We start from the raw sequence: 17,442 nt of genomic DNA, 5'->3' as shown, positions 1-17,442 counted from the left end.
CCAAAATGGTTCCAGATAATGCCTAACGTCCCCTGGGTCAGAGATGCCATGGGTTGAGATCCACTACTGTAGACACATATTCTTTGTAATTCCACTCTCCATATTCAGTGTTCCTCATGAATCACTCAAGTTTTCTGTGATCATCACATTGCCTCAGGATGGACGTGTTGGAGTAAATCAGATCACAACCAGTCTTTGTGGATTGGTAGCAGCTTCAGCTGACTCCAGGAGTACACCCTAGGCTCTTGGGGAGCCGTGAGCTTGTCGTTAGATCAGGCACACCGCCAATCTCTTTAGACAGGTATCTTCTGCGTAGATTTCCGGGTGCTTCATCCCACCTTATCTTGTGTTGATCCTCATTAGTTTCAATCTTAGATGGGGACCTTGTCTTTTTAAATACGTCTTATGATTTTCTGAGAACCAGTGAAAAAGAATAAACGGAACAGTGAGCCAAAGACTTGGCCACGCAGTTCATACAAGAATAAATCAAATTGGACAACAAACATGTGAAAAGGCACTCAACCTCATTAGTAATTGGAGAGATGCAGATTAAAGTATAATAAGATAAAATGACATACTCTCCAGTAGGCTAAAAGTTATGAAGTGTGGCAATAGCAAATGTTTACGTGGTTACAAGAGTATATGTGCTCTTTGTAGTAAACTTGGAAAATGTAGAAAAGTGTGAGAAAAATGCAAACCCCGTAACCCATGGTTAACCACTGTTAACATTTTGGAATACAGTGTTTCAATAGTTTTTTTCTCTGCGGAAATATAGATTTCACATTATTGTTATTGAACTGTACAGAGGGTGCCAAAAAATACACATTTTAAGAAAGGAAAACTGTATTACAATTGTAATACTCAATATATACCGATAACAAAAGATGAATACAAGTCACGTGTGACTTCTGCAATGACAAGAGGTGCTCAAACTTGTTACCATCAGCGTCCAGACACTTCTGATTATGGCCAACTACTGCTTGAGTAACGTTGACCAAAGTGTCCACTTGTATACATTTTTGGGGCACCCCTGGTATAGTTTTTCCCCTTTATTGTGAGAAATATAACATAAATGCAGGAAAGTGCAAGGCCTTTAACGAATGTGTAAAGTGAAAATCTGTGTCATCACTAATCAGGTTGAGAAATAGAATGTTGAACACCTGGGTAGACCTGTGTGTGCCTCTCCTGATCACATCACCTCCTGCCCCTCTCATCTCCCCCAGAGGTAACCACTAGCTTGATTTTCATGCAGTCATTTTCTTGCTTTATTTTATACTTCTACCACCTATATATGTAGCTCTAAATAATACAGTTTAGTTTGGCCTGTCTTTTAACATTGTAGAAATGGAATTACACTTTATACAAGCTTTTGTGTTTTGTCTCCCCCCCAACATTGCTAATGATCTGTTGTGTGTGTTTGTTGTTCATTCATTTTTATTGCTATGCATTATTCCATTGTTTGACTATACCACACATTTTTTTCTTAAGCCATTCTCTTAGTGATGGACATTTGGCTAGTTTCCAGTTTTTGACTATTTCAAGCAGTGCTGCCGTGAATACTGTTATACAGTTATGCACAAATTTCTCTTGGGCGCTGTTATAAAACTGTGTTCTGGGGATCCTTGAAGGGCCCCTGGGATCTTTTCAGGGGGCGTCTAAGAGGTTCAACTGTTTTCATAATAACACTAAGATATTACTTGCCTTTTGCAGCCTTCTCATGAGTGTACAATGTTGTCCAGAGTTGATGTGACATGTCATATCATTGATCTGATGGCCAATGAAATGTGTGCTTGTGTCTTCTTGTGTTTCAAAAATGTCCCAGTTTTCATTTCTAATGTGATAAATATCAATAGATATAACCCACATAACAAAAGCTCATTGAGATTCTCAGTTTTTGAGTGTATAGAATTCTAATGTCACAAAGTTTGAAAATTGCTGTTGTAGAGTTCTACCTAGGAGTGGAGTTTCTGAGGTATGCAATATTTGTAACTTCAATCTTACCAGGTGATGCCACACTGTATTCCAAAGTGGTTGTACCAGTTTATATTCCTATCAGCAATGCATAAAAGTTTCTTTTGTGCTAAAGCCTCACCAACACTTGGTATTGTCAGACTTAGTATAATTTTAGCTTCCGGTGGGTGTATAGTTTTATATTCTTATGGTTTCATTTGCAGCTCTCTCAGTACTAATGAGGATGAGCATCTTTCTGTATGTTTATTGTCCAATTTGATTTCTTGCATGAATTGCCAGTCTTGGCTCATTTTTCTATTATTCTTTTTCTGGGTTCTTACTCATGATGTTTTACTTCCTCTTGTGCTTGATTAGTTTTGGCTACGTACTGCTCATTGCCCTTGAAATATATAGGGCTTCTTGGAAGTCTAGGATAAATGTGGCCTTCTTCCAGAGAAGATTTGTGTTTGATCTTGTCCAGTGCCTGAGGATGTTATTAGCCTGGGATCATCTAAAACAAGTCCCCAACCTTTCCCCTTGTTTCCCCAGCACCAAGCAGCCTACCTTGCCATCCTCTGGAGGTTGAATTGGGAGGACCAAGTTCTGAGTCACCCTTATCCCATGGGTATAGCCTTTTGGGGTCCCAGTTTAATGTGGGGACTTTTCTATTGGAGTCCTCAGTTGAGGTGCTCATGGGCCCAGACTTCAGTTCCTTTGCCTGCCTTGGAAGGTTGCTGAAACCAAAGGCCAAGTTTGTCCAGCTTGGCAAATGCCTTCAGGGCTATTGGCTCCTACCTCTCTGGACTTCCTGCTGTCTCTTAGGTTTTTTCATGGTTGTTTTTATACCATCTTGTCAGTTCCTCAATGCTTTTAAGAGGATATTTTTTAAATCAACCATTTTAGTTGTTTTTAATTGGAAGATTGGTCCAAATAATCTATCCTGCCATTACTAGAAACACAAATTGATATATATCTTTATCTTAGGTTTAAGTATGTAACCTTATATTGTGAGTATTTTTTGTGCAATTAAAATTGTTTTGAAGATACGATTTTTGATGGCTAGTGAGGTGGACTCCAGGTCTTTGCTGTTATAAATTATGTTTCAGTAAATGTCTTTGTACATAATAATTGGCTGAGGGTAATGGTACCTAATTACATGGTGGCTGGGAGAGGTGAGAGAAGTTTTGAACCTTAGTGTGTGTTCATGTCAACTGTTGTGACTGTTGTCACATGTGCACATGGGGTGGCTGAGGGGGCATGTGGAGTGGTCCTGCCTGACGGCCTCAGTCTTTTCTGTGGAGAGGAAAACAAGGTCTTGTGCTGAGAGTGCTAGGAGCTGGCTAGAGAGTTAAGGATGGAAGGAGTAATGTCAGTGAGCAAAGAGAACTGATTAAGGAAATGTGGATTGCCAAAATACCCCGAGGCCCTGGCTCGAGTCACACACTCTGAACTGGCAGTTGTGCCAATGCCAGTCAGCGCAGGGATGTGAGACCTGCTACTGCAATGTGGCACCACCTGAGAATGCAGCGAGGCCGGTGGCGGAAGCGCTCAGCATAGTCAGTTTCCCCCAGGAAACTTTAGTTAACTGCTGCTGGTATGCCAGCCACTCTGCTTGGCACTAGGCCGACAGAGATGACTCGGATACTGGCTTTGCTTCAAGGAGCCCTCAGTCTAGTGTGGCTAGAGAGTGAGTTCTTTTCTCAAAGTTGGGGGCTTGTTGGGGGATTGGGCAGAATGTTGTGACAGGGATTGCTGGTGCTGGCTTGAGTCTTTGCGGTGATCGAGCTGGGACTGCGCGAGTTGGGAAAGGAGGAAGAGTCAGTGGAAGGCCCCAAGGACAATAGGAAGGGATGGCAAAGGGCTGCCTGGCAGGCTCTGCAGGTCTGCTGGGGCAGCAGGTCAGGCCAGGATTGGGAAGATAGGCGGTCAGAGAGGGAGAGACTTCCAAGGCATTATGGTTTCTTTTCCAGAATGGGGATGGAGTTGATTTTAGCACAGTGAGGTGAGTGAAGGATGTTGGAGATGAAGAAGGACGTGAAGGGGCTGAGGGCAGAATTTGAAGTATACCCAGGCCACAGATGCTCACATAGGCCAGGTTGACTTGGGGTAGAAAGAGAGAAACCAGCCCCTGCCAGGCAGCTTTACCTCATTGCATGACTAGGAGGGCATGTGCTGGAAGTCAGGAAATGATGGCCACAAGGAAAGGGGCTGTAGCCTCAAAAAAAGAGGGAGGGTTCTCTGAGCGTGAAATAGGTTGCTGGTGCTGGCGGGGCAGTCTTCCCTCTGGAGGAGACACGCAGAAAGTCAAAGGGACTTGCCCATGGTCACAGATGCGACCTTTGTATGTGCTGCCTCTGATCTGCAGAAGCCTTTGTATGTAGCAGGTTGATTTCCTTTCCCCTGCCACGTGTCAGAAAAGTTCCATTTTCATGTACCATACAATTCATCCACTTAAAGAGTACAATTCAGAGGTTTTAGTATATTCAGAGTTGAACAATCATCACTATTGAATTTTGGAACAGTTTTATCACCCCTTTAACCCTTTAGCAGTTCCTTTCCACACACACCTCCCACCCCGGAACAACTCATCTGCTTTTCATATAAATGGAATCATACAACATGTGGCCTTTCGTGCCTGGCCTCTTTCACTTAGCACGATGTTTTCAAGGTTCAAGCATGTTGTAGCGTGTGTCAGCACTTCACGTCTTTTTATGGCCAAATAGTATCCCATTGCATAGGTATAATACATTTGTCCATTCATCAGTTGATAGACATTTGGGTTGTTTCTACTGTTTTGGCTGCTATGAATAATGCTGCTATGAACATTTATATATAGGCTTTTGTGTGGGCTTCACTCTTCGATTCTCTTGGGTGAAATTGCTAGGTCATATGGTAATACTTTAACTTTTTAAGGACCTATCAGGCTGTTTTACAAAGCTACATCATTTTACATCCCACCAGCTGTGTATGAGGATTCTAGTTTCTCCACATTCTTGCCAACACTTCTTTTCTTTCTTCTTTTTTTTTTGGTTTGTTTTTTGATGGGCACCTAGGTTGCTTCCATATTTTGGTTATTGCAAATAGCGCTGTAATGAATACAGGGGTACATATGTCTTTTTGAATTGGTGTTTTGGATTTCTTCGGATAAATACCCTGAAGTGGAATTGCTGGGTCATAAAGTAGTTCTATTTAAAAATTTTTAAGGAAACTCCAAACCATTTCCCATAGTGGCTGTATCAATTTGTAACCCCACCAACAATGCATGAGGGTTCCCTTTTCTCCACATCCTTGTCAACACTTGTTGTTTATTGATTTACTGATTGTTTTTATTTGCATTTCTCTGATGATAATGACGTTGAGCGCATTTTCATATGTCTACTGGCCATCTGTATGTCTTCTTTGGAGAAATGTCGATTGAGGTCCTCTGCCCATGTTTTAATCAAGTTTTTTTTTTTATGTTTAGTTGTATGAATTACTTACATATTTTGGATATTAGCTTCTTATTGGATGTATCATTGTGAAATACCTTCTCCCATTCAGTAGGTTGTCTCTTTATTTGGTTGATGGTTTCCTTCACTGTGCAAAAGTTTTTCAGTTTGATGTAATCCCATTTGTTTATTTTTGCTTTTGCTTTTGTTACCCTTGTCCAAGGAGACATATCCAAAAAGTTATCACTGTGACCTGTATCAAAGAGTTCACTGTCTATGTTTTCTTCTAGAAGTTTTATGACACAGTGATAGATGATTACTAGACTTATCGTGGTGATCACGTCATTAGGTATATAAATGTCAAATCTGTAGTGTATACCTGAAACGAATATAATACTGTATACCAACTACACTTTAATACATTTTTTTTCAACCACATTCAACCACATTTACTAGTTTACATAAATATTTGAAAACAAATCCATCTGTCTTCCCTTTCAGTATCCTTGGCACATTATGATCTTAATAAACTACTGTACATATCTGTAATGAGGAAATGAATTTTAAAATATGAAAGAGCAGTCAATACATAGCCAAATGGGTTAACCATTAAAAGGACTATTATTTTATTTTATTTTAAGTTAGGCCATTGATTTGCAACTTTTATTAAAATAACTTTCATCTGTAAAACAAGGTAATTTATAACTGGATGATCTTATCTCAAGTTTTGACAGCAGTTGAATTTTTACATTAAAAATTGCAAAATTTCAACTAAAGAGCAAAACATTCAGACACAAGCTTATACTTAAAAACTTCTATCAACTTCAGCAAATAGAGAATGGCTGCTTATCAATTTACGTTAGTCCTCTGGTCCAGAGTATACTTTCCAGTTAAAATATTTTAAATCGCTCTTCTGTGCGGCATGGGTACTTCTAGTGGGAATTAGTATAGAGTCTGTTCTTGATGAAGACAACACTAGCCAGGCACTGCCTGATGCCTGGGTCATGCTGAATGTGACAAAACCAGCGAGAGACATTAAGGTATTTCTCCTTTTCTTGAACTGTCAGGTCAACTATAAAACGATGAAGTCCATAGTATAATAAGATACCTGCTAAGGTGAAGTTTTATCCTGTAAGGTAGACTTTATCTTCAAGATATGAATTAAGATCCTTCAATAGAATGCGGATATCATCTTTATTGGTGTGTCCATCTACTCGAGTTATTCTGTATTTTTTTTAAATTAAATTTATTGGGGTGACAATTGTTAGTAAAATTACATAGATTTCAGGTGTACAATTCTGTAATACATCATCTATAAATCCCATTGTGTGTTCATCACCCAGAGTCAGTTCTCCTTCCATCACCATATATTTGAGTTACTCTGTATTTTAACCACTGTTGCACTATTGCTTTTTCTTCTGCAGTGCTTCCAAGCAAATATTCTTTGTTGGCTTGCTTGACTAGATGAGCTGCTATAGTCGTCAATCCTATTAGATTTGGACCATTGTTTGTTTGAAGAACTGGAATCTGGCGTTCACCATGAATGTTGTATTTGTTCCCTTTATTCAGCCCCAGGGACTTCTCCAGCAACGTCAACTCTGCGACTGCCGCCATCTTGTGGCCTCACTTCCCCGCAGGGGTGGAACCGAGCTAATACATTTTTTTTTTTTTTTTAAAAAGGAAGGATGAGCCCTCAAGTCAACCTGGACATGGCATTTCTCCCCCAAGCTGGTCTCGCATCCTGTGCTCCCCAGCTTGGTGGGTGGTGTCACCATTCTAGTCCATACACCAAGGGACACATGTAGGTCACCCTCACACTCTTGTCATGCCTGCAGTCATTCTGAACTATCCCTACTGCCCCTCCCCAGTCTGGCCTTCCTCATCTTCTCTGGCCATTCCCTGCCACATACTGTGTTCTAGCCATCCTGATCTCTCCCTCTTCATGGTGCCTCCTTTCTCTCTGAGAATGGCAGGTGGGTTCCTGCACCTTTAAGGCTTGACTCAGAGGGTTTCTTCTGCCCAAGGTCCTCTCTCTATGCTCCCAGAGAATGTCTGTTCACCTTCCTGGACCACTAGCTCAACTGCCACCGGCTCCCTAAATCCTGCCAGGCGGAGCTAGTGACTGCTGCCAAGACGCATAGCACTTGGCACGTGAAGCTGCCATCACCTCATTTATTTAAATGTCTCTGCCACTGGACTGAGGTCAAGAACTCTGTTTTTCTCATCTTTCTCTCCCCCCTAGTCCCTGGTACCTGGTAAGTCTTCAGTGTGTGGTGACTGAATAATCCCGTGCTAACTTTCTGGTTCCATAATCCTATGAAAAGCATTTACTGAAGGATTTCCTTTAAATGAAAGCTACTTGGGTCATTGAAAATAGGATTGGGTTTGCAGAAATTGGAATCACAAGGAGCCCGGTCAGAACACTTCTGCTTTGTTCAAGCAGATCACTCTGGGTTCTGGAAGTACACCCTGTTTCGTGATTGGGCAATCAGTCTCAGAGCCTGGTGAGGGGCCAGGTGTATTTATAGTGAGCAAGACATCTGCCCTCTCTCCCCTCCTCATCACACCCAGGGCATTGCTGACTCCCTGTTATGGAGGCCAGCCCTAGTTTGAGATGGGAGCAAGAGCAGTCAGATTCCAGCCTAGCTCCCTGCAGTCACTGACTTGGATCACTTATACACTGGCTTCCCTGTGAATATATCATCTTGAAATGCAGTTTTCTTTCTTTTTTATGGCTTACAAAAATTGACATAAAGTTGACATACCATAAAATTCATCCTTTTAAAGAGTACAATTCACTGGCATGTAGGACATTCACAAAGTTGTGTGATCATCACTTCTGTCTAGTTGCAAGACATTTTCATCATCCCCACAGGAAAACTTGTACCCATTAAACAGTCAGTTCACTCTCCCCTCCCCCCAAGCCCTGGCAACCGCTCATCAGCTCTCTGTCTCTCTGCATTGACCTATTCTGCATGTTTCATAGAAATGGAATCATGTAGTATGTGGCCTTTTGTGTCTGTCTGGCTTCTTTCACTCAGCATTGTGTTTTCAAGGCTCATCCAGGTTGGAGCATGTGTCAGAACTTAATTCCTTTTTGTGGCCAAATAATATTTTGTTGCATGGATAAACCAGTCCCACTAGAATTCTGCTTGGTGAAGGCACCACTTGGAGCTGCCTTGTTGGTGTATGTTTCCCAGGGCTGAGATCAGAGCTGGGCACCTCGTCATGCTGATCAGTAGCTATTTGTGGGATGAATGAATAGAGGTTGCTGGTTCCCCCCAGTGTCTGCTGATCCTCTGTGTCTGCTTGTGTTCCTCAGTGGACACCCAGCTGGGATTTCCTCTCCCTGGGCTGGGAGGTGGGCTGCAGTCTGGGAGGATGGAAACACTGCATATTGGGGTTGTGGGTGGTGAGCCAGCTAGTGAGCAGGCTGGGGCTGGCCAGAACGAGCCTCTTCTAGGTCCAAGGCCTGCTTGGGCTGCCAGCTCCTCCTTGCCAGCTTGCTCACTTTCTTTAGAGGGGAGATGTCGAGCTTCTCTGCGGTGAGGAGGCAGGGCTGTATAGGAGGCTGAGAGGAGCGCAGGTCTGCATGCAGTTTCTAGGCTCCTCCCCCTCCCCCTTCCCACTGTCTGCCTCCCCCAACACTGACTTGAGAAGGGGGTAAGGGAATCTTCCATTCAGCCTCCACACCTCCTTCGTGCACAGGGGATATGCTCCTGAGTTTGGCTCCTTCCCATATTTTGCCTTGTTACACTTTTTGTTGGAAGCATGTCATATTTAGAAATTAGGGAGAATTGACATCTTTATGATATTGTGTCTTCCTATCCACAACCTAGTTTGTTCAGGTCTGCTTTTGTGTTCTTCACTATTATTTAAATTTTTCTTCACTTCTAGTATAGTTATTAAGTATCTTTATTGAGGTATAATTTACATACTTAGATAGTAGTTAAGTGCTAAGATAGTAAGATTCTTAGCTTGGAATGCATACTGTGTTTCTCCGAAAATAAAACTGGGTCTTATATTAATTTTGGCTCCAAAAGACGCCTTAGGGCTTATGTTCAGGGGATGTCATTCTGAGAAATCATGCTAGGGCTTATTTTCCGGTTAGATCTTACTTTTGGGGAAACACAGTATCAAGACAGACCATTGTTATGACCCCAGAGAGTTCCCTTACATCACTTTCCAGCCTCCCCCGGCCCCCCAAGCAACCACTGATCTCGTTTTTACACCATAGGATAGTTTTATTTCTTCTAGAATTTCATGGAAAGAAACCCAACCGTGTTTACTTGTGTGTCTGGCTTTTTTCCTGCAGCATGAAGTCTTCATCAATGTTAGAGGACGTATCAGCACTCCCTTTTTTATTGCTCAGCAGTTTTCCATTGTATGGATATATCAGTTTATCCATTCTCCTGTTCACTGACATTTGGGTTTCCGGTTTTGCACAAATCAAGCTACTGTACACCTTTGTAGACAAGGCTATTTGTGGACGTGTCTTCAGTTGTCTTGGATGGAGACCTAGGAGTGGAATTGCTGACTCACAGGATATAAATATGTTTAACTTTTTAAGAGCCTGGTAGAGTGTCCCAAAGTGGTTGTGCCATTTTCCACTCCCACCAGCAGTGTGTGAGCACTCCAGTTCTCCCGCATTTTCTCCAACATTTACTGGCACTCAGCTCCTTTGACTTTGATTTGTCTGTTACTCTGATCTTATCCACCTTTGTTCTTCTGGCACTTCGGATTGCCGATCTCATCCCCACCCCTTCCTGCTCCCGGGGGTTTTCCGAATGTACCCACTCGTGTGCGCCTTTTCAGATGATCTCCCAGGGGTTTTCAGAGACGGGATATAAACGTGCTTGGTCCACCGTCGGGCTCAGGAGGTCAGGGCAGATTTTTAGTTATCTGAGTAGTCTCTCCACCGTCGGGCTCAGGAGGTCAGGGCAGATTTTTAGTTATCTGAGTAGTCTCTAGTGGTATTTCATCTTGAAGGACTCTGTAAAAAAACAAACACAAAACAAAAAAACCAAACACACAAAGAAAAACACACCAACTGTTCTGTTTTGTCTTCTTTTCTGTATTTGTTTTCAAAGCAGCAAAGAACAAAAATGATGAGTTCTGTTTCCTGCAAACCTTCCTATAAAGGAATATTAACCTTTCAGCCTAAACTTGACTGCATGTCCAAGAATAACTTATTTAAGGGGAAATGCGACTGTGGACATTTTCCGTGATTTTAAAACTTAAAGATCTTTTCATGGGTGGGACTGAATGGAAATACTGTATAAGACAAAGGGTAGAAGGTGAGTGGTGGGAATTGTTTCACTCGGTCCCGGGAATACTCAGCTCCCAGCCTGCATGTCACATGTGCCATTGGTAGGTACCATCACGCCTTGCATTTCTCCCTTTCTCGGGGGTATGTGTGCATAGTCTCACTTGTCACAGCCCCAGGAAAATAACTGTTTGAAGCTTTTTCTTCTGTCTTAGAGCAAAGCTGGCTCTCGCCAGAGGGTTAGGGACTGGGAAGAAGGGGGTGAAGTGGGGTGAGGCAGTGGCTCTGGCTGTCATAGCCCCAGTTAGAGGAGTGTAATAGATGGGGGCTTTCTGGTGGCAGATACGCCTGGGCTGGGGTAGTATGTGACAAGGACATCCATTGTGACCAGGAATTAAAACATGTTTCATAAGCAAAACCTGTAGTTTGGGGGTTTGATGTATTGCTTAGGTTATCTTTTTGAGAATAGAGTATGATACATTTGCAGAGCAGGGTGGAGAAATTTGCGTGGTACTAAACTGCTAAGAAGCAAATCCAAGAAGGCATTGCTACTCCTTTTTTGTTCCTGCCTCTGAAAGTGTGGCTCAAAACCACTATACTCTGTAATTTGTCCACCTGTCTTTGGCTGTCTTTTAGGCTATCAGGGATGCATTATAGAAACATGAACATGCTTTCGGAAAGGAATATTCCTGCCTGGGAGGGAAGCGCAGGGGGCCAGTCCAGGTGGTAGGCCTGCGGAAACGTCTCCTTTCAACAGAACTTCTCGCAGCCAGAGAAGCTGGGGGTGGGGGTGAATAGAATGGGGAAGAAACCTAATTATGCAAATTTTGATCTTAAAGCTTTATTCGTATGTTTCCTGGCAGGCTGTTCTTTAATCTCAAGAACAAGATTGCTCAGAATTACCATATATTCCAGTTAATTGCATTAAAATTATAGCAAAGGTTGTTTTTGCTATAATCAAGAGTGATTTTGATTAATACTTATGAAATCAAATGCCTCGCCAGCGGTGGGAATGAGAACAACCTTCTCAACCATCCCTTCTCTTCTTTCCCTCCCATTTTTACAAAGGCCAAGATACAAATATATTTGAAAGGTTTTTCTCTTTTAAACCTACTTGCTTATATGGAGAGTAAGTTTTAAAGAAAACATTTCAAGAGGGAGTCTGATTATTTTCCTCTGTGTTTAGTGCAAAGCTTATAAAACAGCTCTTTATTGAGGAAGGCAAAGAGAGGACCTCAAGAGAGGTCTAGGCTGGCGACAGTGACGAGCACATGCCACCTTGTGATTGGCTGTCTGTGTGCTGGTAGAGATTCAGGGCACTTGAAAGGGTGTGTTCTATTGGAGTACCTTGGGAAGATCCAGAAGAAACCTGCTGGAGAAGGCATGACAATACACATGAAGAAGACATTAGGATTACAGACAGATATGAGATAAAAAAACAAAATGGCAATTAACTATAGAACAAGGTATGTACAGAAGTGGTTAGTTCAAGGACCAGGGTGGTGGCAGTGGGCATGTAAGAAATGGCTGGACCTGAGATTTTTCAGTTGAATTGACTGCCTTCATGGATAGCTTGGATGTCGGTGGTGAGGGGAAGGAGTCAAGGGTAACATAATGCCCAAATTTCCAGCCTGAGCCACACTACCTGGTGGTTTCCTCTTACTCAGATGGTTATGATTTTGGGGAACCTAATCTGGAGATGGAAAGGAGAATGTTTGCTTTTAGTTCTGCACAGACGCAGCCTGGTGAGCCAGTAAGGGCCTCCGGAGTCATCCCAGGGTGTGGTGACTCTACCTCTCTCAGTTTAGTCACCCCCCAGCAAGGACTTGGATAAGACCCACTTGGCAGAGGTATTCATGAAAGCATCTGGGGCATGATGGGTGATGTAGAACATCTAGCACAGTGCCTAGACCAGCTTCTTCCAGAGCCTTTCAGCCATAGTAGCAAACCTCAGAGGGAAGGCTGCCTAGCTTCCCCATCAGAAGAGAAGTTGGGGGGTGGACTTGGCAAGGATGCGCGGGAACAGTGCTAGGCCAGTGGAATCACCTGCCAGTATGGATGGAATGATACCATTTGAGCATACGTTGTGTGTCAGAGCCCCTTTACTTGGCAAGTACTTCTGCATGTGCTGTCTGCTTTTTATACCCAAATGTATGCTTCGTGAGGAAAGCAGAGCCGGGCCACTCTCCTGACTTAAGAGATGGCGAAAGAGAGGGATAGAGGGGTTAAGGAAGTGCAGAGGGTCACACAGCCCACTGTGTATGAGCTTTGGAGTCAGAGACCCTACCAATACTAAGCACCTACTGTGTGCCAGGTACTGGGCTGCTTCAATAACTCCAGGATGTATAGGGATTGTCCGCTCCAGTAAATCGAAGAGGAAACTGAGTCTTGGGAGTAGCTGTGCTCACAGGAGAGAGACGACGGTGTGGCCTAGGCTAGGACTGGAGACATGACTCAGGAGGTCTCAGCATGAGAAGAAAACCAAGTCACGGTCCTGGGTACATCACCCAGGGAGTGGGGTCAGAAAGGAAGAGAGGGAGGGAGGGGCAAGTGAGAGGGGAAGGAGGAAGAAAGAGGGAAGGGAGGGCGGAAGGAAAGCAGGTAGGGCTAACAACATAGTTTGAGGCTAAGGAAAAGATGTCCACCAGGAGCCAGGGAGGGGATGGCCAGAGAGGTGGAAGGAAAATCAGAAGAAAGAGAAGCCCGTCTCGTGTTCCAGCTTACGTTCCCGAGAATGGTTTTTGGGAGTGGTGCGTGAAGCCAGACTGCAGCAGGTGGTGGAGTGAGGCCTGGAGTTCCCCATAGCTCCTGCCTGGGGGTGGTGAGGAATAGAGAGGGCAGTAGCTGAGGGGCAGCAGGGGCTGGGGAGACTTGGCCATTTCCCAGGCTACGCAGGAAAGGAGCTGGTAGAGGTGGGGGAGGATACCATTACTGGATCCAGTGCCCCTGCACGGGGCAGACACCTCCACATCCAGGATCTCACTTTGGCCTCCCAGTAGCCTTGGGAAGTATAGCAGTTAGTCTCCTAAAGGAGAAAACAGGCTCTGGGAGAGGTGCAAACGTGTCCGAGGTGATGGGGCTAGTAAGCAGCTGAGCTGGGTTTGGATGCACTTGGCCCAGCAGTTTGCCTTTGATCCCGTTCCCAGCAGGCCCTTAGCTGAGGCCTTCAGTCTTATGTCCCTGCAAAGGGGATACATGATTTGCAGATTAGCTCCCGTCCCTTTGGTTGGGCTGCCTTTCCCTTTCTGATCTAGTAGGTGTGGCTGCTGTGAGATTAGCTGTGCCTCTGGTCAGTGTTAGTTACAAAGATGAGGGAAGCTCAGGGCTGGAATCTGGGACCTACCGGGTGATCACAGTAGGAGGTGAGAGCTGCTGGCTCCTTGGCTACTGCAGAGGACCTCCGTGTCAAAGACAGTGCAGCTCCAAAGATGGGTGCCTAGACTGGCAGGTCCATGTGCCTCTTCTGAAGACTACCCCAAGCAAAGCCCCAAAAGCTAGCCTCTAGGTCTGGGTCAGGTTCACTGGCAATGACCTGATATATACAGGAAAACGCTTCCTTAATGCTTCTCAGCTCCCCAGGGAGCTAGTGTAATGCATTACAGGGAACTTCCAAACACTATCATTAATCACCTTGCCCTTTCACTCTCTCTTCCCTGTTCCCAAATCACATCTGTCACTGCATCCTCTTGACTGCCCCTCAGAAATCTACCTCTGTATTCCCAGTTTCATTGCTGAAGTTCACCCATGTCATCATATCTTTTTCTTTTATCTATAAGTCACATACCATGTAATTGACCCTTTAAAGTGTACAATTCAGTGGGGTTTTTTTAGTGTATTCATAATGTTGTAGAACTGTCTCCACTGTCTAATTCCGCAATATTTTCATCACCCCAATCAGAACCCCCCCCCCCAGCCCCTGGCAACCACTAATCTGCTTTCTGTATCAAATCTGCTTTTCTGTTCTGGACATTCCATATGACTGGAATCATACAATATGTGGACTTTGGGGTTCCGCTTCTTTCAGTTAGCTTGTTTTCAAGGTCCATCTCTGTTGTAGCATGTATCAGTACCTCATTCCTTTTCATGACTAAATAACATTTCGTTAGTATGATATCCTGCTAAGTGAAATGAGTCAGACAGAAAGTCAAGAACCACATGACTTCACTCATGTGGGACGTAAAACTGAAAGCAACAAATGAACAAGACAAGCAAAAATTTATAGACACAGACAACAGTTTAGTGGTCACCAGAGAGTAATGGGGGAGGGGTGTGGCAGAAGAGGGTAAAGGGGTCACATATCTGGTGATGGAAGGAGAACTGACTCTGGGTGGTGAGCACACAATGCAGTATATAGATGATATAGAATTGTACACTTGAAACCTATATCATTTTATTAATGGCACCCCAATAAACTTAATAAAATTTTAAAAAGAAAAATAATAGACACAACAAAAAAATTTGAGCGTTCATCTATTGATGTATGGGTCTTTTTACATATTTACATGAATGCTGTCATACTCTATGCATCATTATCCCACTCAGTCATATTATGTTGTTTTTTTTTACATTTTATTGGGGAACAGTGTGTTTCTCCAGGGCACATCAGCTCCAAGTCGTTGTCCCTCAATCTAGCCGTGGAGGGCACAGCCCAGCTCCATGGTCCCACACAGGAACTGAACCAGCAACATTGTTGTTGAGAGCTCGCGCTCTAACCAACTGAACCATCCAGCAGCCCCAGCCGTATTATATTCTGAGGATCTTTTCATGCAGATCTGTCATTCATATACTCCACTGGTTTATATCCACATTATCACTGAACCTGATCTGATGGAGGGATGTCTCCATTCATAGTCATTTGAGCTGTTTCCAGGTTTTCTGTGCAGCAGTGCTGCAACAGGCATCCTTGTACAGGTCTCCCTGTGCACATGTGCAAGGTGGATGCTGAGAAGTAGACTTGCAAAGTGACAGGATTTGGGTTTCAGATTTTGATACTGCCAAATTGTACCCCCTCCCTCTGGCAGCAGTGTCTCTCTTGTAGTTGTATGTATGTATGTATGTATGTGGGAAATAAGGCAATTTATTGGCTTATGTACCTGAAAAGCCCAGTGCTAGTATCTGGTATACATAGATCAGGCTCTTAAATGATGTCACCTTGACTATCTCTTTCCATCTCACAGTTTTGCTTTTCTCTAAGTGGGCTTTATTCTTTGGCATATTCTTGGCAAAGCAGCCACAGGCAGCTTAAGATAACAGTTTACCATCTTAGCATGCCCCCAGGAAGAAAGCTTCTCTTTGTCAACAGTTCCAAAAAAGTCCTGGATGTTTTTACCATGTTTCCCTGAAAATAAGACGTACCCCTAAAGGCAGCCCCAGTTAAGATCGTCAGCCAGACGGACGCATTTAGTACTTTATGACGATGTTCCAGAAGAAGATGACGTGACTGTATTTGAATAAATGTAGATTGTTGTACATGAAAAAATAGGACATCCCCTGAAAATACGCCCTAATGCGTTTTTTTGGAGCAAAAATTAATATAAGACCCGGTCTTATTTTCAGGGAAACACGGTAATTACTGCTCTTAGTTAGGAGAAACATAGAGGGAAAAAAATCCTATTTCAACTTAACTGCCTGAGGTCAGGGCAGGGCAGGCTCTCCTTCTCTGAGCAAAATCAGAGCTACTGATCGCCAGAAACAAGGCTGGAGATGAGGCCAGGAGTCTGGCTGAATTACCTGTGTAATCTGTGTAGTGGAGGCAAAGTCTAAAATGTCTGCAATAGCTTAGATCCTGCTTGACACAGACACTGCCATGGCCTCTATTCAAAGGAACGAAAGCTCCATAGGAAGCCGCTGAGAGGTAGGATGAAGTAGATCCAGGGACCTGTCTGAACTTAAAAAAAAAACACAAAAAAAACTTTAAGTCACTGGTATTCTAACAGTTATATAAGATGTCAGAGGGGTAGGAGCTTGGGGGAGGGGGTTATCCCTTTGTGAGGGGTGTAAATGTCTATTATGTTGCTTTGTACGCCTGAAACTAAAAAAAAAAAAAAAAAAACTAAAAAAAAAAAAACAACAAAAAAACTACCAGCACCAAAAAAATAAATAAATAAAAATTTAGACCAGATTTTGATTTACAGAAAAATTTCAAAGATACTGCATAGAGTTCCCATATGCCCGACACCCAGTTTCTCCTATTAACATCTTACATTTGTCACAATTAGTGAACAACTGTCTATACACTATTAGGAAAGTCCAAGCTTTATTCAGATTTCCTTAGTTTTCCCTACTATCTCTTTTCTGTTCTAAGATCCCATCCCCTACCTGGCATTTTGCATCTGAAAATGAACTGGGCTGAATGGTCAAGAATCCCAAGACTGGAGTTCTGGAATTCAAATCCCAAGTCAACGCTTTTGGGTTCTCCATAGCCTGAATTGTTGATTTCCTAAATTGAGTTCTTAAAAACACTACTATGCAAACTTCAGTATAAGTTTCATCTTCTTTTTTTCTGTTGCTGTTGCATCTGATGGAGTTCAAGGTTACCTAGTGATTCTGTTTCCAAGTACGCACAGGGAGAAGTGTGTTACTGCTGGGGGGGGGGGGAGAGGTGCCATTTCCTGAGGACCTCATCTGCATTAGCCAGTGTGATGGGCCGAGGTCTTCTTGGCCTTGTTAGTCTTGCTCTCTCAGCTCTCTCCTGTGGAGAATGGAGTTTATCTCACTCCTGGGTACTGGCCCACTGTCACTGCGGCAGCTTGGAAGGCCCCTCTTTCATTTTGTTTTATATTAGTTTCTATTCTCCTT

The 17,442-nt window shown here is 43.3% G+C and overlaps 1 protein-coding gene and 1 pseudogene across 2 annotated transcripts in view; one reads left to right on the top strand and one right to left on the bottom strand.

Annotated features, from left to right (window-relative positions):
• CD99L2 (CD99 molecule like 2) overlaps positions 1 to 17,442 on the top strand; it is a 90,336-nt gene that overhangs the window by 9,872 nt on the left and 63,022 nt on the right. The window lies entirely within an intron of this gene.
• Positions 6,168 to 6,992, bottom strand: LOC109459201 (eukaryotic translation elongation factor 1 epsilon-1-like; annotated as a pseudogene).

Source organism: Rhinolophus sinicus, chromosome 18 (assembly GCF_057876585.1).
Source record: "Rhinolophus sinicus isolate RSI-liver-muscle chromosome 18, RSI-T2T, whole genome shotgun sequence".
Classification (NCBI taxonomy): Eukaryota; Metazoa; Chordata; class Mammalia; order Chiroptera; family Rhinolophidae; genus Rhinolophus; species Rhinolophus sinicus.
This window is presented reverse-complemented; position numbering and strand designations above follow the sequence as displayed.